At 38.8% G+C, this 19,475-nt stretch overlaps 1 long non-coding RNA gene across 3 annotated transcripts in view; it reads left to right on the top strand.

The window, feature by feature from the left end:
- Window positions 1–8,653, top strand: part of LOC122156953 — a 23,947-nt gene extending 15,294 nt beyond the window's left edge. For all 3 annotated transcript variants that reach the window (XR_006167723.1, XR_006167721.1, XR_006167724.1), the window contains exon 4: window positions 7,905–8,653. This is a non-coding gene — a long non-coding RNA (uncharacterized LOC122156953). The remainder of the gene's footprint in view (window positions 1–7,904) is intronic.
- Window positions 8,654–19,475: the final 10,822 nt, after the last annotated feature.

Raw genomic sequence — 19,475 nt, 5'->3', positions numbered from 1 at the left:
CCAAATCTACCAGCTAAGTATAGCCTTTCCTTAAGTTCCAAATGATATGTTTTGTCTTGCACCACCATACTGCTCACAGTCTTTCTCCTGGCGTGACTGCAACACAAATATATATGACGAAGTCAAGATATTTACCTGAACATCCAAGGTTCCTGACAATCTCACCTTATCCTACATGTTAATTTTTACTTTCATTGTATTTTTCCTCTCTGTCATTCACTTACTATTTTCATTTTACCGTTTGCTTAGTCTCCTTTACCTCCCTGATTACCTCTGTCATTCATCCATTTTCTTGGTGTTTCTTTAAATTCTTCTTTCTGAATACATTTATCTTGAGCCATCCTTTTTATCTTTTCCTCTACTGTTACTTACTCCATAACAGTGATCCACTATCTATGATACAGCAGGTTTTGATGTTGTGAAAGCTGAGGTGAAACTTACTGAGGGCGCACCCTCAGTAAGTTTGCAGATGACACCAAATTGGCTGGAAGTGTGGATCTGCCTGGGGGTAGCGAGGCCCTACAGAGGGATCTGGACAGGCTGGAGAGCTGGGCTGTAGCCAATGGGATGAGTTTCAACAAGGCCAAATGCCGGGTCCTGCACTTCGGCCACAACAACCCCAGGCGACGCTACAGGCTTGGGGCGGTGTGGCTGGAGGACTGCGTAGAGGAAATGGACCTGGGGGTATTGATTGATGCTCGGCTGAATATGAGCCGACAGTGTGCCCAGGTGGCCAAGAAGGCCAATGGCATCCTGGCTTGCATCAGAAACAGTGTTGCAAGCAGGAGCAGAGAGGTGATTGTTCCCTTGTATTCAGCACTGGTGAGGCCGCACCTCGAGTACTGTGTCCAGTTTTGGGCCCCTCACTGCAAGAAAGATATTGAGGCCCTGGAGCGGGTTCAAAGAAGGGCAACAAAGCTGGTGAGGGGTCTGGAACACAGGCCATATGAGGAGAGGCTGAAGGAGCTGGGAATGTTCAGCCTGGAGAAGAGGAGGCTCAGGGGAGACCTCATTGCTCGCTATAACTTCCTGAAGGGAGGTTGTAGTGAGCTGGGGGTCGGCCTCTTCTCTCGTGTCATTAGTGATAGGACCAGGGGGAATGGCTTCAAGCTACAGCAGGGGAGATTCAGGCTGGACATTAGGAAGTATTACTTTTCAGAAAGGGTGGTCAGGCACTGGAACGGACTGCCCAGGGAGGTGGTGGAATCACCGAGCCTGGGGGTGTTCAAGGAAAGACTGGATGTTGTGTTGAGGGACATGGTTTAGTAGGAGCTATTGGGAATAGGTGAACGGTTGGACTGGGTGATCTTTTAGGTCTTTTCCAACCTTGGTGATTCTATGATTCTATGATTCTATGAAATACCAACATAGGAGCCCCTGGCCTTTCCCTATCCTCACTTAGCAAGCCCATGATATATCCTTCAATACCATGGTGTGGGGGACAATAACCTATTACTACTTTGGTTTAGATCAGTCCATTGGCTATTCTTATTTATGCTACAGATGGATCGAGGTAGGGAAGTTATATAATGAATGAAAATAAAGATGTTACAATTATGAAATAAACAAGAGAGTTTGGCAAAGCAGATTATAGTAACATAAAGAAAATAGATAGAAGGCTTACCTGTATCCTGGACCCACTGCAAAACTCCAGAGGAGGGATCTCCAGAAGAGATCCTTTCTTACTGGTAGTCAGCTCTTAAATGGGTCTAGGAGAGGTGCAGTCAGGCTCCACCTCTTCCGGCAGCACAGGTGAATTGCCTTCACCTGTGCTCCCAGGGCTGACTTACTGTTCGCCTCAGGTGATCAATCAGAGTTTCAGGCCGTGATTCAGCAGTTCCCATACAGAAGTAGTAAAGATTGAATTGCGATTCTAAGAACCTGTCAGGAAAGTTTATCCTCCCTGAACTCCCTGCAGTCTCACTGGAGAGCACATGTGACCCAGAAAGAGAAACAGAATGGACAAAAGTCATGCTAAACAGCTGAAAACCTAGTCTGTGTGGTAGGCATCATGGAAGCTATACGTGGGATAAGACATATTTCATTCAGGATTTTCTAATGTTGTGTTACTTAGATTTTGTACATTTATTTGTAAGTTCATTTTCATACTTTATTTTCACTCATTTTATTAGAGCTACTGGTTGGGGCCAAATTTCACAGTCCAGACTAGAAGTCAAAGGGAGGTTAATTTGAATACAAACAAAATTGAGAAGGTGTTTACCTTTTGGCACAGTGATAATACCTTGCCTGGAATTCTGACCTTGCAATGTCTAAGATATACAGCCCTGAAACAGCATCCAAGAGGAGATTTGGTCAGGACACCAGTGAAAGCAGATGGTATATATAACAAAAATCATCGAAAACTAAAAGCCCTGCTGAGAGCCATATATGATATTCTGAAGGAAATCTGCCTTTGACACATTGTACTATCCTCTTAAAAATTTAAGATCTCTTTTATGAATTGGGAAAAAAAACACAAAACACTCATGGTCCTGCTGGTCTGTACGTGAGAACTGTGTTTGCATTTTAGAGCAATGCAGGAGCAATACTGCTAGCCCATCAAAAACACAACTCTTCATTCTCTTACCTGCTCCCATTCAGTATTCAGCAAGGCGTAATAGCAGCTCTGTCCTCTTCCGAAGCTGGGAAACTGCTGATCAAAAAGAGAGATCCACTATGGGAAGACATACAAATAGGAAGCATCAAAAGGATTCCAAGAGGTTTATGGCCCCTTCACCTGCTTGCAGGTGCTTGATCAACTGCACAGTCCGATATGTAGTCTGCCAGCAAAACACTGATGTATTCCCTCTACGGATGGAAGATTTTCCCTTCTGCAGCACTAAATAAAAAAAACACTAAATATTACTCACTCTAGAAATTAAACACAGGAATAAGAAACCTGGCTTTGTCTTCAGCAGTCATAAACAAAATCACTCAATGATGGTTTTTTTTTGGTTTTTGTTTTGGTCTGTTCATATAGTAATACAATATGGTGATTTAATTTTGATTTGATAATTATGACTGCAACCTATGTAAACTAACATATTTGAGTGATGTGGAGTTGTTTTTTATAAGATATCATATTATATGATGTTTTTTATAAGATATCATATTTATTAATACAGTCCTGTGAGCAGAAAATTTTCAAAGAGCATTTGTGAAAACATCAGTAACTCAAATGTAAATATTAAGCTATGATATCTGCATGAAGCTAATCAACCCAAGCATTCTGTCAAAGCCCACATGACAGACTCGCTCATCCCTGACAGCCTAATTGACACTATTAATCTCATGAGGAGAGTAACTTTCATAATAATGTACAGTACATACAAATGCAAAGAATTTATATACACATTTAAATACACTACATTTCCTCAGATGTTTCAGAAACAACATTTATCCTGCGTAGCAGGCTTTTTCATAATCTTGAATTTTACGGGCAAGCAGCAGTGATGCGTACTGTGTTTCCATCCTGCAAAGTAGTAGTCCTGTGGAAACTAATTAAAACTTCCATCACAATACATATGCCCAAAAGGACTGAGTTAAAGTTGTAGCCTTAAATGTGACATTTCCTAATTTTGGAAGATCTGGACTTTGCAACTTTAATAACTTTCTCTCCCATTGGTTTAGTTAACATTCATATTTGGTGGTGCACAGGGGACCAATTGTAGAGAAAATACGCAACAAATTTCTGTAATTCATTTTGAAGTTCACTTTGAAATAGCAAGGGATGAAAATGTCACTCAAAATTTAAAAAAAAAAAAAAAAGACTAACACTGTTCAGTCCATTTTGTGGTGTATTTGTCCTTATTGGACTGTGAGAAGAGTATAGGATCTATATGAGCTCTAACAGAGCAGAGCAGAGTCAAGTACTGCTTTGACCTTTCCTGAAGATAACCTTTTGGTGATTAACAGGTCTCTGTTTTTATGCAATTTGTCACATAATTGTAAAGATAGATGCTTTTATGGTCTTTTGCATTAGTTCATAGAGAAATTAACATTAGTTTGCAGTTGGATTTTGTAACATGGAATCACGGAATATCCTGATCTAGAAGGGACCCACAAGGATCATTGAGTCCAGATGCTGGCTCCATATAGAACAATCAAAAATTCAAACCCCATGTCTGAGAGCATTGTCCAAATGCTTCTTGAACTCTGGCATCTTGAGGCTGTGACGATTGCCCCGGGGAGCCTGTTCCAGTGCCAGATCACCCATATATTTCATAGGTGATTGTGACTAATTCAAATTTTGGAAAATTTTAGAGGGAGAGAAGATAATGATTACTTGAGAGCAGTCCTAACAAACTCTACTATTTATCTGGTGTTGGCTAGGATTATCACATACAATATTTTAATCTCTGTTAATATTATGTGCTATGTATGGAACATCTACATCTTAAGTATGTTTTTATAGCAGTAGAGTGTTTATTGTATCTCCATGTAAAATATCAGTTCCTTGAGCAAGAAGTGTTACAGTATGTTTCAGTACGAGAAAGCACATATATGCCCACAATAAACTCAGACTTCTTACTCTAATGTGAGCATAAACAGCAGCGGCAATAGCGTGATTTAACTCCAAAGTTCAATTACCTTTATACATGACAATCACCCCATCTAATCAGGACAACTTAAAAACAGAGATATACAGAAAGCTGGGATCTATCTAGAGTATTGTCTTTTTTTTTTTTTTTTTTTCTCTTCTGTTATTTTGCTTAACAAAGATGTAGATCCAAAGTTTTTCTTAAGAATGTTCTCAGGAAGATAAAATAATAGCTTGGCTAAAGAGAATGTCAGCAATCATTCAAAACCACCCAGCTGATGCATAGCTATGCAGCATCAGTGCCTGGGGTTGCTGTCCCATGAACAAAAGCCACTAAAAACACCCTTCTACCCTCATATTCCCATCTGTAGGGGAACTAGTATTCATCCGGCACCACAGTGAGATGGGTCAGAGGGTGAAGCTAGCAGAAAACTAATCTGGCAAAAAAAAAAAAAAAAAACACAAAAAAACTTGCTTGTTCAGCTCCCTGCACCAGCTCAATACAATATCAGACAAGCACCAGTGCAGACACAAAGGACCAAGAAATTTTGAGCTAGGTATGAGAGGTGACTGAAGAAGCCTCAGCTTAATTTGGCTTATGTTGTGGTATTGCACCTTGACTTAGAAAAATAGAGATCAACCTTCAAAAGAATCTAACAGCAAATGGCTTTCTGGGGCAATCAGTCTTCTTCATCTATAGTGAAAAGCAATATGCCAGTTTTAGGTATGATTTTTTAGGCTTGTGAGGGTTTATTTACCATTCTAAATATGTTTTTTTTCTAGGTGCAGTCCATGTACTGGCTGCTTCAACAGAGATAACTAGGATTTCCCATGAGTGGAAGCCTTTTCTGTTGGGATACCAACAGGTATAGGCAATCAGTATGAGGGCTTCAGGGGCTTAAGCTTCACCAAAAAGCAGAATGTGCCATGAGTGTCTCTTCTTTACTGCCAGAAAAACAAGCAGACATGTAGTCCTGCTACCTACAGGGAACTAATGGAAAAGTACAGAAGGATCTCAGTAGTTATAAAATCAGTCTTCCTAATCAAAAGATTTTGCACCCAAGCAAGTATGATAAGTATGAAAATTTTCTTCTACAATGGAGTGTTGCAAGACCATTCTATTTCATTTACTTTTCATCTCTCACATCTAAAATTTTTCATAGAATCATAGAATGGCATGGCTCATCAAGCTCCATTCCCCTGCTGTGGGCAGGATTGCCATCCACTAGGTCAGGTTGAACAGGGCCACATTCAACCTGGCCTTGAGTGCCTCCAGGGATGGAATATCCACAACTTCTTTGGGCAGCCTGTTTCAGCACTTCACCAGACTTTAAGTGAAGAATTACTTCCTAACATCCAACCTAAATTCCCCCTCTTTTAAATCCATTCCCATTTGTCCTACCTCTATTAGACTGTGGAAAAAGCTGCCCCCCCCCCTGCTTTAAGTCCCCTCCAGGTTGGAATTCCATTTTTGTTTGTTTTTACATTTGTTTTTTTTTTTTTTTTTTTTTTTTTTTTTTTTTTTATTCTCTCCTTCTCTTTCATTTCTCCTGCTATCTTTCAAAAAATACAATGACTTAGACCAGCCAAATAGACCCCGCAAAGTAAGGAAAATATATAACCTTCAATCACGTCAATTTTAGTTAGTGGCCACAGAAATATTTTTTTTTTCACCAGAGAGTTTTGAATTATGAAAAATGAATGAAGATTTTTTTAATTGCAGACAGAAATTTGTATATCACATTTATCACTACTACATTTGTCTGATATTGAGTATTTACTGTTACGTATTATTTTCTGTACTTCTGAGGTGCTTATAAGTTTTGTGGCTTTTATGTGCATAGAGAGTGGAAAGATATATCTATGTTGATTTTAACTGAGCCATTTTTCCCTTTCATACGCTTATACAAGGTGCATAGCAATGGGCATGTTTTTCATTACCAAACAGCTGCATTTATGTTCATTTGGTTGCAAAGCTGTTTACTTTTGAAATTACTTTATTAATTGAAAAACTTGTAAATATTGGTAATGTCTCCTCCTACTGTAATTGCTACCACATTTTTATTCACATTCCACTTACATTTGTTGCATATCAAGCCTGTTTAACTACTTCAGTAGGAGGGAATCAGACATGATAAAGCAGTTTTAGTTAACCTCATCAAATGCTTGCATCTCAAATGCTGGTAGAAATATAAATGAGCTGAGCGTCTGACAGTGTTTCCAGATAGGACTGCATTACTTACCTGGGGACATTCAGATCTGGAAAATTTACGAAAGTTTTATTTGAGAAGTCCAACTTGATCCTATCACTGTGACAGAACGAAGACAACAGACAAGGCACTTGTTTCCTAACCATGTTCCTTAACTTATTAAACTATAGACTGCATTTTCCACCAGGCTTAAATGTAAAAGTATTTATCTCTTCCTTTTATTTTTTCTTTCTTGTTTAGAAAATAATAGTTGTTGCTGATGCATGATGTATTTTTCTTACTTTATTGAAGAAATACATCTGAAATCCTGAATAAAGCATAGATCCCATCCTGCATGCCTCAGTTCTTACTGGGAGCTCTGCTTGGAGGGCTTGCAGAATGGGCTCAGAGAATACACAAGGAAGATAAGAAGGGAAAAAAGAAGAGAGAAAGAGAGAGAGATTGAAAGGGATTTTGTGGAGACAGAGATATATTAAACCAGGCTATGCTTTCTATTTTCAGTAGTTGAAGAGAAGTTCAGCTCTGACTTCAGAACATGAATTCAAAAGAAAACATGCAGCTAGGATTAGTGTTTGCTGGCACTCTTCACTATTAAATTCAGTTAATGTGCTGTTTCAAAAGTCAGCTCAAAGAGAACTTTCCGGATTAAAAGAATATGCCTTGTTTCTTCCCCTTGTCCTTTAGCATGTCTTTCACACCAACACACACACACAGATTCACAGTGCTCAATAGTGGCTTGAGGAGATACAGTGTTAACCACAGATCCTTTCAGTCAAAATAGAGAGTGTTTTCTCTGAAAAATGACAAAGCTGACTAGTAACCTGTTAAAAATCAAACTTCTCTGTGAAGCAGAAAAAGAAACAAAACAAACAGTCTTTATAAATAAATTAAAATTCTAACTAAAAAGCTAATTATAAGGGTATTTGTTTTGTTTGAGGTAAGGCACATCTATTATCATAAAGATAATTAACTCAGTTTGACAGATCTAATAAAAGGACAAGTTTAGCATTGGCTTAGCCAGAAGCCCAAGGCAAGCAATTTTTATAATTACTAGTTATTGTAACTGGGCTCAGAGAAAATGGTCTGTGATATTTAAACAGTAATGTTAATTTGCATTTAGACCCATTTTTTTTTTTTTTTTTTCTCTTTCCCAGGCAAGATCTATTTAGCTGGAAAGTAAAAGGAACTGGAATAAGTTAAAAAAAAAAAAAAAAAAAAAAAGTCTCTCTCCTTACAGAGAAACTTGGTCTCTTTATGCCTAGTTAATTAATATCCTCACAAGGTAAGTGCTCTGGTAATCACAAAACAATTAAACAGCTTAATGCAGTTTTAACACGCAGAGAATGTTGAGTTTTCAGCTTGAAATGTCTGTAGACTGCATTTATTTGGTGCAGCTGTATCTGTTAATGCACAGACGGGCTGTGTGTACCTCCACTGCCCATGCCCTCAACATGTCCCTGCTGTTGAGCAGATGAAGAAAGGGCTGGAACGGGGGGAGGAAGGCCCTCGCCTGCTCTAAGAAAGTGGCTCCCATTCACAAAAAGAAAAGGAACAAAATGTTCAGGAATATATGCATAAGAAGTAAATTGCTCCTGCTGGCGTGGTGTAGTAGCCCTTTAACTAATGCTTACCTCGACATTTTGTAGCACATTCTCTGCAAGAAAAACAAATCAACGTTTTAAAAAGAGAAAGTTATTTTTTAACTTCTTGTGTAATGAAGGTTTTAGAAATAAGTAATAACTATATGAGAAAATACATCATTGGTAATATACTACAAAAAAGCATGCAAAGTACTTGCCATTCAAGTATGAATTTCATTATGTACTACATGTAGATATGGCTAACTCAGTGCATTTTGCTAAGGTAGGACTAGATCTGGGGAACACTTCACAGAATCACAGAATCACCCGGGTTGGAAGGGACCTCAAGAATCATGTAGTTCCAACTCCCCTGCCTAGCAGGGCCACCAAACACACACAATCAGATCAGGTTGCCCAGGACCCCGTCCAACCTGGCCTTGAACACGTCCAAGGACGGGGCATCCACAACCTCCCTGGGCAGCCCGTTCCAGGGCCTAACCACTCTCCTTGTAAAGAACTTCCCCCTAACATCCAACCTAAATCTTCCCTCCCTCAACTTGGATCCATTTCCCCTAGTCCTGCTGTTGTCAGCCCTTTTGAAGAGTTTACTCCCTTCCTGGGTGTAGGTTCCCTTCAGGTATTGATAGGCTGCAACGAGGTCACCCTGCAGCCTTCTCTTCTCCAGGCTGAACTTCAGAGTCATATAGGCTCCCCAATTTTCTGCACGCTTCTGGACCAATATAGAACTGCTGTAAACTGCCCTTCAAGGGTACCCAGGCATCTATGACACTGCAGGATTTTCCCATGAAAAGAAAGCAAAGGAAGAACAAAAACTTTGTTTATAAATGTTGGAGTCAAATTTGAGCAATTCGTGGTTCAAAGACCCCAGGACATGTTGGAGCACAGACAGAAGCAGCCCTTGTTAGCTACCCTCATGGGCCAACCTATTAATTCCTGGCCTTTTTCATGGCAGGATATTTTTAATCAAGTTCTCAAGAATTTGTGATATTTTTAATCTCCCCCATATCATATCAAGAATTTTATTTTGTCACTGATTTTATTAACTTTGCCAGTTAGCATTTATTTATTTTTATAGCAATTACCAATTTGCTGTTCTTACTGAACACTACTCATACAATGGAAAGTGTTGCTTGCCAGCCCTGTTGCTGCCTGGCTGTCTGAGACTGATGGCACTGCCCCAGCTTTTTGTGCTTTACTCTTACTGGTTTGACGTGTTTTAAACAGCTTGGCCAAGTTTTTTTTTTTAACAGGAGGCTAAATAAATGCCTATTTGAACTATGAAATTAGCATACACTCTGTCTTGTGTTTGGCTATTGCCTGCATATTAATAATTCCATTTTTCTCTTCAATAAAATGTACTTTTTCGTAGATAAAAAATGAGATTTTTATCTATTTTGATTGAAGATTTTGATGATTTTCTAAAAATTTAATTTTTCAACCTCATCATGCTTTGAGGGTTTTTGAATTTATTTATTTCCCAAAGACTCCTGACCAATAAAATCTCAATGTGACTTTGTATCTGCCTAGTTCTGCTGAAATCATCATTTCTCACTCTCTGAGTAGCTATACGTGTGCTCTGCTGGAGGAGATCTCAAGGGTCTGATCCTTAAAGGTAACAAGCATGGGTTTGAGGGCTCTCGAATGCCATCACAACATTCACTTCCAGCTCAGTGGAAGGAAAGTTCAAGGCTGAGGACTGCTTCTAGTAAGTGTAACTGAGGATGTTGTCTTTCTGCTCCTGAATGCTTATAAACATCAACATTATCTCGTTGTTTCTAGAACGAATTTACCATCTCTCTTAGACATAATAGGCAGACAAAACTCATTTTCCAGCTCTGTATTTATGTCACTTGAAGTCAGAAGAAAGGCAGAACTTCACCTGAGAGATCGAATTTGGGCTGGGAAAAAATCCTTCCTCTTTTGAACTGCTGTGTGCATAAAATTTAGCAACAGGATAACTTACAGTTCCCTTCTGCCTTGAGTTTTATAAATTTTTGTTCTGTTTGCTCTAGAGCTTTAAGATTTTATTGAGTGCTGAACTGCTAAACCTCTGCCATAATTTTTGGGTGCTCTTCACAGTAATGGTTTTCTTGCGGAGAAAAACATTGGTGGCAATTCAACAACGTATATTTGTTTCTTCAAGTCTGAAAAAGTTGTTAGAGCATTTCTCGTCATATTTTAAGGATTTAAAGTGGGTCAGCTTTTGGCCTAAAATTGATGGAGCCCTTTAAATACTATAGCATGTTATTAATCACTGTGGCAGACATAAAGTACATTGTTTCGTTGCTGAGAATAGCATGTTTTCCTTTGCTTGTGAATTGATCCCTGAAAAGTTGCTCCTGGGAATATGTTTGTTCTTTCCTTCTTTCGTTCATTCATTCATTCTTTCTTTCCTTCTCAGGCAAAATGCCTTTTAACTACAGATGTGCTAATCTGTAGAAGACTCCAGAAATCATTGATCTGTGGTCAGCGTAGGTATTAATCTACCTGGGTTTGGAGATTAAAACAATGAACAATTAATTAAATAGCCTTGAGGTTATTTTTCAAAAACAGCAATGTAAGCAATGATGGGCAAGTCTCAAAAGGTAAAGATTCAAATCAGATCAAATCCCTAAACTTCATAGACTGAGAAGCTCACTGGAAACATACGTAAGGGGGAAAAGTGCTTTGAGGATGTATTTTAAGTTAGACCAATCAGCCCTATGGGAAAAATAAGAAAATGTTTAGAAAACACCTTTCAATCTTGGGGCTGAAAGTCAGTGCACATCCTAAATACACTTAAATCAAGGAAAGCATGAGTATTTAGATGACTTTCATAGTCTGGATACAATGTAGAATTTATTATCACTTTTTGTTGTTTTCATAATAACTTAGTGTTTGGTAAAACTGGTAACAAGAATTCCAGTACAGTAGAGATTTTATTCTTCTCATAGCTTTTTTTTCTCTTTGCTCCCACAGAATGAAAAGACCTTCCTACACTGACATGTAAGATTATACGTTGTTACTGCCAAATCCTTCGGGAGCTTTTCTTCTGTGACACCAATGAAATAGAAATGTGGAGAGATGTCCAAACATAGATTCTGTGCATCAGCCCTCATGATACCACATAAATTGACCCATAAACCACATTCATTCTTATATCTTCCTCTTCTTCCTTTTTTTTTTTTCTTTTTTGTTTTTGTTTTTCTTATCAAATATTGTCAGTATACTTCTGGATGGCTATCAGGCTTTAAACTGAGAGGGAGCAATGTAGTCACACTACAGGGCAGAAACCCATTTAAACTACCTTGCCTTTTAACCCCAGGTTAACTCTATGCTAACTGAGGCTATGCCTTTCTCACTGCTTTTTAAAAGGGAGGACCAAGAGAGTACACAGAAATTTGTCTTTTTTCCAGTATGCTATGGAGATATAACCTTAGTTTGTAAACTTTTGGGAGCCGTGTCTAATAGTTGAGCAATGGACCTTCTTCCTCAGTAGTGCTTCTGGCTGTGGTGGCACCAGAAATAATGTGACATTACTTGAGCAAATGGGAAGATAAAACAATTGCAATGATTTCTATCAGGGCTATTAAAAAGGTCCCATACGCACTTCTGCCACGCAGCTTTTGTTGCAGCTTGGCAATGTTCTAGCTCTAACATTAACAGTTCCCTCTTAGATCGAACAGCCAGATGGTCAGCAGTTGTGAACTACTTACTGAACTGCTCTTGAAGTTACGCCAAGATAGATATTTGTATACGCATATTCATTCTGCAAGCCAGAGCTGTAAGGTCACAGGAAGAACAAGGTCAGAAGTGACTTGTCTCATGTTTTTGAGGGTGTGCATTGGCTCATCTTGCTGCCCACAGTCACTGAGCTGCGAGCAGAAGAGGTGGAGATAATAATTCATAACAAGTCAGTTATTCATTGAATTTTTGAATCTCTTTATGTTTGCAAATTGTCCATGAACAGACCCTGATTTTCCTGAATGCATTAGTTACTCAGAGTTATTTGCTGACACAGGAAACAGAAACCACAGAAATGCTGGCTGGGGTTACCTTTCTCTGAGGCTGAGCAGAACTGCCATCGGCTAGGCACTTAACATGAGAGCTGGTGAAAGAAATGGAGCATAAGGCCAAAACGCAGGAAACTGAGAGACAGAGATAGCCATCATTAGAAGGTCTGCAGCCTTTTGACCTGAGACTTTATTAGCTACATGCCACAGCTTGATTTTTGACATTAGTCACTCTGAGGAGATGTTGTTTGCTTTGTTTCAGTCTTCTTGGATGACATTTTTTCCAACCTGGGCTGCTGCCTTTGCTCCTCTTGCCTCACCTTTTTATCTCATACTCCTGACACATCTTTTCAACTATTAGAGTAAGTTTTGGCTACAAAAAAAATCTGACACACAGCTCCTTCTCAAACATTCTGTGGTAATGGGAAGATAAAAATACATTCATAATCTGAGCTGTTAAACCATTCTGATCAACCCTTTCCATCCACAGTATACAATTTTTCCCACACATTGTTTTTTTTTCTAGAATGAAACGAACCTCCAGCCCCTCTTAAGAAAGAAGACATGGTTGCAGGGGTTTCTCATTTGCCTGATTTTTCAGAAAGGATTTAGGGATTATAATAGATGTCAAGAATGAAATGAGTCAACAATTTTATGTTATGCAAATTAGAGATCACAATGAGGTAACATCACAGAAGGGTGGAATTCTGCCCTCAGAAAAGGCACTTTCAGTAGGGCAGATGCTTACTCTGGGGCCTGCATAGTGGAGGCACCATCTCCAGAGCCCACTATGTTACTTCAAACACAACAGGAGGGAGAAAGACTGTTTATGAGGGCGGATAGTGATAGGACAAGGGGGAATGGTTTTAAACTAAGACAAGGGAGGTTTAGGTTAGATATTAGGAGGAGGTTTTTCACACAGAGGGTGGTGATGCACTGGAACAGTTTGCCCAAAGAGGTTGTGGATGCCCCATCCCTGGAGGCATTCAAGGCTGGGCTGGATGTGGCTCTGGGCAGCCTGGTCTGGTGGTTGGCAACCCTGCACAGAGCAGGGGTGTTAAAACTGGGTGATAGCTGTAGTCCTTTTCAACCCAAGGCTTTCTATGATTCCATGATTCAGTACTGACTGACCCTTTTTTGCTTCTACTAAGCGGGAGGAGCGAGTACAGAAAGTCAGAAGGACCAAACCCATGCCTGTATCCCCTGAAGCTGGCTCTAGCCAGCCTTTAGGATCCTCACCGCTCTCGCTGTGGGTTCTTTGACTCCATTATAGGTATGTTACTTTATGATGCTTGACGGTAATTAAGACAAAGGCTTTTTCCTTCCCTTTCACCTGACAATGAGTACACCACAGTGTAGTGAAGAAATCTGAAAAAGAATACTGAAGGAATGGAAATGAGTTCCTGTGTTCAGGGGAGTGTGTAGTAGTAACTATAGGCAGTACTCTGTTGCTATCTCACTTTTCTTCTTTTATACTTTCGAAACAAGGCTACACTCATCCTCATTCCAGCTGCTAATGTTCTCTGAAGGCAGAGCCAGTGGAGTGAGACATGCTGTTCCCGTGCCTCATGTTATCTTATCAGCTTTCTCTCCTGATCCCTGGGATGCAAGGGAATTTCTAGCGTAAACCTTAAGCACTCCCACAAGCTACCAATTCAGATTAAATGCAGAAATTATTAAGCTGCTTAATTGAGTCATTTTATTTCTTAACCCTAAATCTCTCTCGTCAAAGTAAGGGAGAAAAGTCAGACATTTATTAGAATAGTCACTTCTCTGAGCTCAGCTTCTCTGTAAATAGTTTTTTTTCATTTCTCATGAATGTTTGCCCACATTCTGGTCTCTTCATCTTTAGAAAAACTTTCCTGAAACTAGAAAAATTAGGAAAGATAAAACAAGAACATGTGCAAATGAAGAAAATCTTGCCTTCTAGTAAAACACATATCTTCATGAACAAAGACTGAATGATCCCAAAGGCAACAAGCCTTGCTTGCAGGACTCAGGCACCCTAACCTGGGCTCATGAAGTTAACATTAAGTCATTCTACATCACCTCAGCTACCTGGGCAAAACAAAATCAATGAAATATCAAAAGAATAAAAGAATATGGTACTCCTGCTACAAACTGGTATAGATGGCATCAACGTATTATTGCTGTGAACAGTAAATGATAGTATTTTAAACTAGTTGAACTGAAAAACTCTGTCACCTTTTGGAATCTTTTCCTTCGGCTTCTACACATATATGTAATTCTGCCTAAGCTGTAAGCAAATCTGCATGTTTTGCTGCTCCAGCTTGGTACAATCTCTTCTGTTTGCCTTGCTCTTTTACCCTTTCATCTTCTATGGGTTCTTTTCTTTCCTATTTGTTGCATTTATTGTTCTTTATTTAATCCTTACCTGCTTAGATAATCATCTGACCTAGTTTTATGATATGGATTAAAGTAAATCCTATAATATAAGTATTCTCTTTTCTCTATTCTCTATCATCTGTATTCTGCTGAGATTGTGGTTTCTGGGGCTGGCTTTCATTAAGGGGGCTTCCGTGTCTCAGACTCACTCCCTAAGTGACTGGGATCATGCAGTAAGCAGCTTTGTTCTCCAAGTGTTCAAGTACCCATTATCTCATTGCCTCAAAAGCAGCCTCAATTCTTCACCTCTGAAGATAACTTTGTCTCTAATTATTCAGTCAGAAACTCCCACTCCAAAAAAGAAAAGCACGGTGGTGGTAGTGATGACTATATTCTAACCTTATGTCACAATTTCCTGGTTAGTAGATAGTTCTCTGTTTTTACAGTGTTAAGTCACTTGGGGTAAATAACTGCTTTGGATGGGCATGTAGCAATCTCTTAACATTCTTGTGTTAAGAAGCCAGTCAAGATTTGTGCTAGCACTGTAAATTTATCTGCAGTTTAGCAAGATCGGCAACGTGTAGACTATTGAAAACATTAATAAATGCAAGCAAATGTGAACATCAAGGAGAAGAATTGAGACTTCCTTCCCTTTTTCACTCTGTGCTAAAGGAAATAACATAGAACTGTGCAAATGTCCCAGCCCTAGACTATACAATGACTGAGAATCAGTCTTTTATCTGTGTTTTTTTTTTTTTTCCCTGAAGCTCACATCTTACTTTTTGCTTAACAGTTGACCAAGCGCTTTGCGGGATATTGGTTGCTCAGTGCTGTGGCTGATTTTCATGCCTTGTCTTGCCCCAAGACTTGCTCACTGACCTGTACATTCCTTTATAAGAATGCATCCAGATTTCTTCTCTCATTTTCACACTTCCTTAGTTTTTCCTTTTGGGTGATAATGGCTCTTATAATTGCTAAGATGTGACATACAATCTGAGAGGCCTGTCCCAGTGCGAAAGTTAATATATGTCACATGCTCAGGTATTAATTTTTATTTCTGCTATGTAAGGACATGGTAGAGGAGTGTAACTACTCCTAATTATTGTAGGATTTAAACAAAACTTTCTGGAAGACAATGAGCAAATTTTGCTTTATTTCAGTTGGTGTTAGTAATTCTTCTTGTTTGGGGAGTGGTTCTGTAACTTCAGTCATAACTTGTTGCTTCTTTAATTCAGAACCTGGTACCAATCCATTGCTGTGCCTTCTTGCCATTCAAAAGGGACATTTGTAGCATAGTATGGGGGATGTGGCTGTACTTTATATGCACAGCACTAAAAATTTGCCTCAAATGTATTCTATATACATGTCCTTTCCTCTTGGACCCTCAGAATTGCATGGTGTGTGCCTGAGTTGCCTGAACACTTGAGCTTTTCTGGTGCTGGCTGTTCCCCGTGACATCCGGAAAACATTTTACTCTGTTGCTTTTAATTGTCTGCCTATAGAAGTTAGTGAATAGAGCGTGTATACAGATGCACTGTCACACGCAGTACAGTTCTGTAACACAAAGTATGCTACTGTACTATAGGGCATGTGGCAGGCACAAAACCTATAAATGTAACATTTCTTCACTGTATACATCTCCATATAGGAAAAGAGGAAGACTGGGCAGCAACTCTCACTCAAACAACCTTGTGAAGATAAAAAAAACCCCTCAACACTATTAGTTTCTACCTGGAGTCATATGTTTTACTTAAATACACAATAATAAAATAAACAATGCATGTCTATAATAATCAATTCCAGTGTAAACAATGCAAATGAAAGTCTGCAAAGTGTAAACATCCAACAATCAGTCCAGGTCTCCGGACTTTTCTCCTGGTGCCACGCTGCTTCATGGCTGCAAGCAGAATACTGTGGGATAAATCCAGGCTGCTCACTGCCTGATGGTGCCCAGGAGTTATCACCTGGTGCAAGGTCCACAGCTGAGGGCAGTGGCAGGCAGGCAATTCCAGCTTTTATCGCCAGGTGAGAGTTTTCTGATGCTTGTGGATCAGAGTCCCAAGGGCTCCCAGTCTTTGTAGAACTAGTAAAGGACCGGTGTATTAGCCCTCTTGCTTACAGACTTTTTATTTCCATACGTATTTTAGATGTTCTGAGTCAAAATTAATCCCATGAATAATGTAGTTAACGTCAATGACCTATCCTGCATCTGTGTTGTCCTTCTCCAGATATTTTATTAACCAAAAAAGATACTGGAGGATACCAGGTGATCTCAGTCTTGTGGTTGAAAAAGAATACCTTTTCTGGGAAGCCTAATTTCCCGTCAAAAGGAGCTTAGCTACCCAGTATTTTCCTGTTACAGTGTTCTCATCTGAATGCCTTTATTAGAAAAGAAATTTACTTGAATTAGCATGCGTGGTCCCAGTGTTACTGTAATCACCTTTTTCATTTCAGAAAGGATATTTTCATTTATGCTTAAAGAAATTTATTGATACCTAACCAGTTCTACTGATGCTAGAAAAGTCCCCCATCTAAAATACATGTCTAAATACTCGTAGCATTTTTGCTTAAACAAATATTTTTTCACAGTCAGGCAACACTTAATCTAACCAACATTTACTCAGATCAATATATTTTAATTGAAATTAATGGCAGATAACTTAAAGTTTTTTCACTGAACTAAGTACATTAAATCAATACATTGCTAAAAAATTGCTATATATTGTATAAAAGGTATTTTTTATTCTTAGCTGAATTCATTTTATTGAAACCCATGCACATGAATGGTAGCCAGATATTTAGATACTGATATTTAGATACTGCTGATGCTGATGGCATCAGTACCTTTAGAAATTACTAAACAAACTTATGCAAACAAGATGAACAATATTAAAAGCTATTTGCAGGATATGATTTTATTCCTTCTTTCTTCTAAAAAATATTCATCTGATTGTGGGTAGAGTATGTAGAGAAGTAATTTAGTCCCAGACTCTTCCCAGCTGACATCAGAAACTCAAGAAAGGCACCTCCACCTTTCTCATGGTGCAACCAATCAGCAGTTGGAGGTGATTCTTTACATCAATTTTCTTGGATTAGCACAGACTTTTCAACAAAGATTTTATGTTCATTGGAACCAGTCAATAGTGGCTGTTTTTGAAAAGTTTGTCAAAGTAAGAGAAATCAAACACCTTGATGTTGGAGGAAATCAGTACACATCTCATCCACTCAGGGTCTTGTAGATGGAGTACTTTCCCAAATCTTGCTTTCTTTGATTATAAGATTTTGGGCCAGGTACTGTCTCTGGCTATACACACATCACAATAGAGCCTGAGTTACAGCTATTGGAATGGCAAGGGATTGCAAAGATGGACTTGGAAGAACCATTGGCTTAGGTGAGAAACCAGTGGCATTTACCTATCTGGTACTTAAATGTTTTTAGCAAGAAATACACAAGAGCTTAAATACCATTATATGGTATATACGATACATATATATACACTACAGAACAAAGACAACTGGAGGGGCGGAGGTTGACACAGTCATCTGTTTTAGTGTTCAGTTACAACTACAGCACAGTGAGAATGCTCATTGCATGTCCATGTTTAGTTTATGAATTTGTATATGTAATTATCATTTATTGAAATGCATTGTATCTGTGGTGCTTTCCTCTGTGTTTCTGATAGAGATATTTTTCACATTGCTTGTATTAATTAATATAAGTAATTAATTAATATAATACACAGAAATGTGAAAGATTACCATAATCTATACAACCAAGTATATCACAACATTACAAAAATAGCAGTCTGTAACCATCAGTTCTGCAAACAGACCTAGGAGAGTTCCTGGGCTTGGATGGAGCTCTGACGGCTTCACTGAGATTTGTACAGTGTAGGGGCCATCCACACTTACAAAATGACATCATGCAATGCCTATCTTCTTCTAGTATATCATCTATTGGAAAAGGCTTTTAAAAACCAGTTTAAGATGAAGAAACTTCCAGTTTAAGATGAAGAAACTTCTGCAGCTGTCCCAGTAACTTCTCAAAACTCTTCCCTAATGTTTTTCACAGGACTGAAAGCTGGAAATAGGCTGAAGCCACTGAAACAATGTAATTTCTTTAGAAAGAACACCATCTTGCTTGGAATCTATGAAGAAAATATTTCTTCCTTTTCTTCCACTTAGCTCCCCAGTATCCAGCTGAAAGCCATGAGCTAAGCACTGAGGAAAGGGTTTATCCTATAAGAAGAAACTCAATGATGGTTTAGACAACATGAAGCTTTGCTTTTATATTAAAAACAACAACAACAACAAACAAACTTCTTAAAAAGTGCTTTTTCAAGTTCTGAAATGGTTGCCAGGATTTCCTGTCCCATGAGAAGTTAAGATGGCAGCCACATGACATATGGGCAGGATTTTATGCATCCTGCAAGAGGTTAGAGAGTCTGTCTCACTTTCAAAGAGATGACACTGTATTTATAAGATGGCCTGTACCAAGGGAGAATTGAACAGAAATTTGCAGCGTTTACATTCTATAATAGTTTGCTTTAATTAAAATTAGACACATTCCTCAGCAGAACTTCAGATCAGAATATCTTGTCTTCAAACTTTGGGGAAAATCAGATATCGCAGTGTTTCATTTTAAGCAATTAAAAAGAATATTAAAGCAAAACCAAACAAAACAGAACAATAATTTGACTGGACAAAAAACTTGTGGAGCTATAGACTCAAATTTCACAGAATCATAGAATGGCTTGGGTTGGAAGGGACCTCAAGGGTCAACAAG

This window comes from Centrocercus urophasianus, unplaced genomic scaffold, assembly GCF_019232065.1.
Source record: "Centrocercus urophasianus isolate 14NV4802_14NV808 unplaced genomic scaffold, USGS_Curo_1.0 seq_13, whole genome shotgun sequence".
Classification (NCBI taxonomy): domain Eukaryota; kingdom Metazoa; phylum Chordata; class Aves; order Galliformes; family Phasianidae; genus Centrocercus; species Centrocercus urophasianus.
This window is presented reverse-complemented; position numbering and strand designations above follow the sequence as displayed.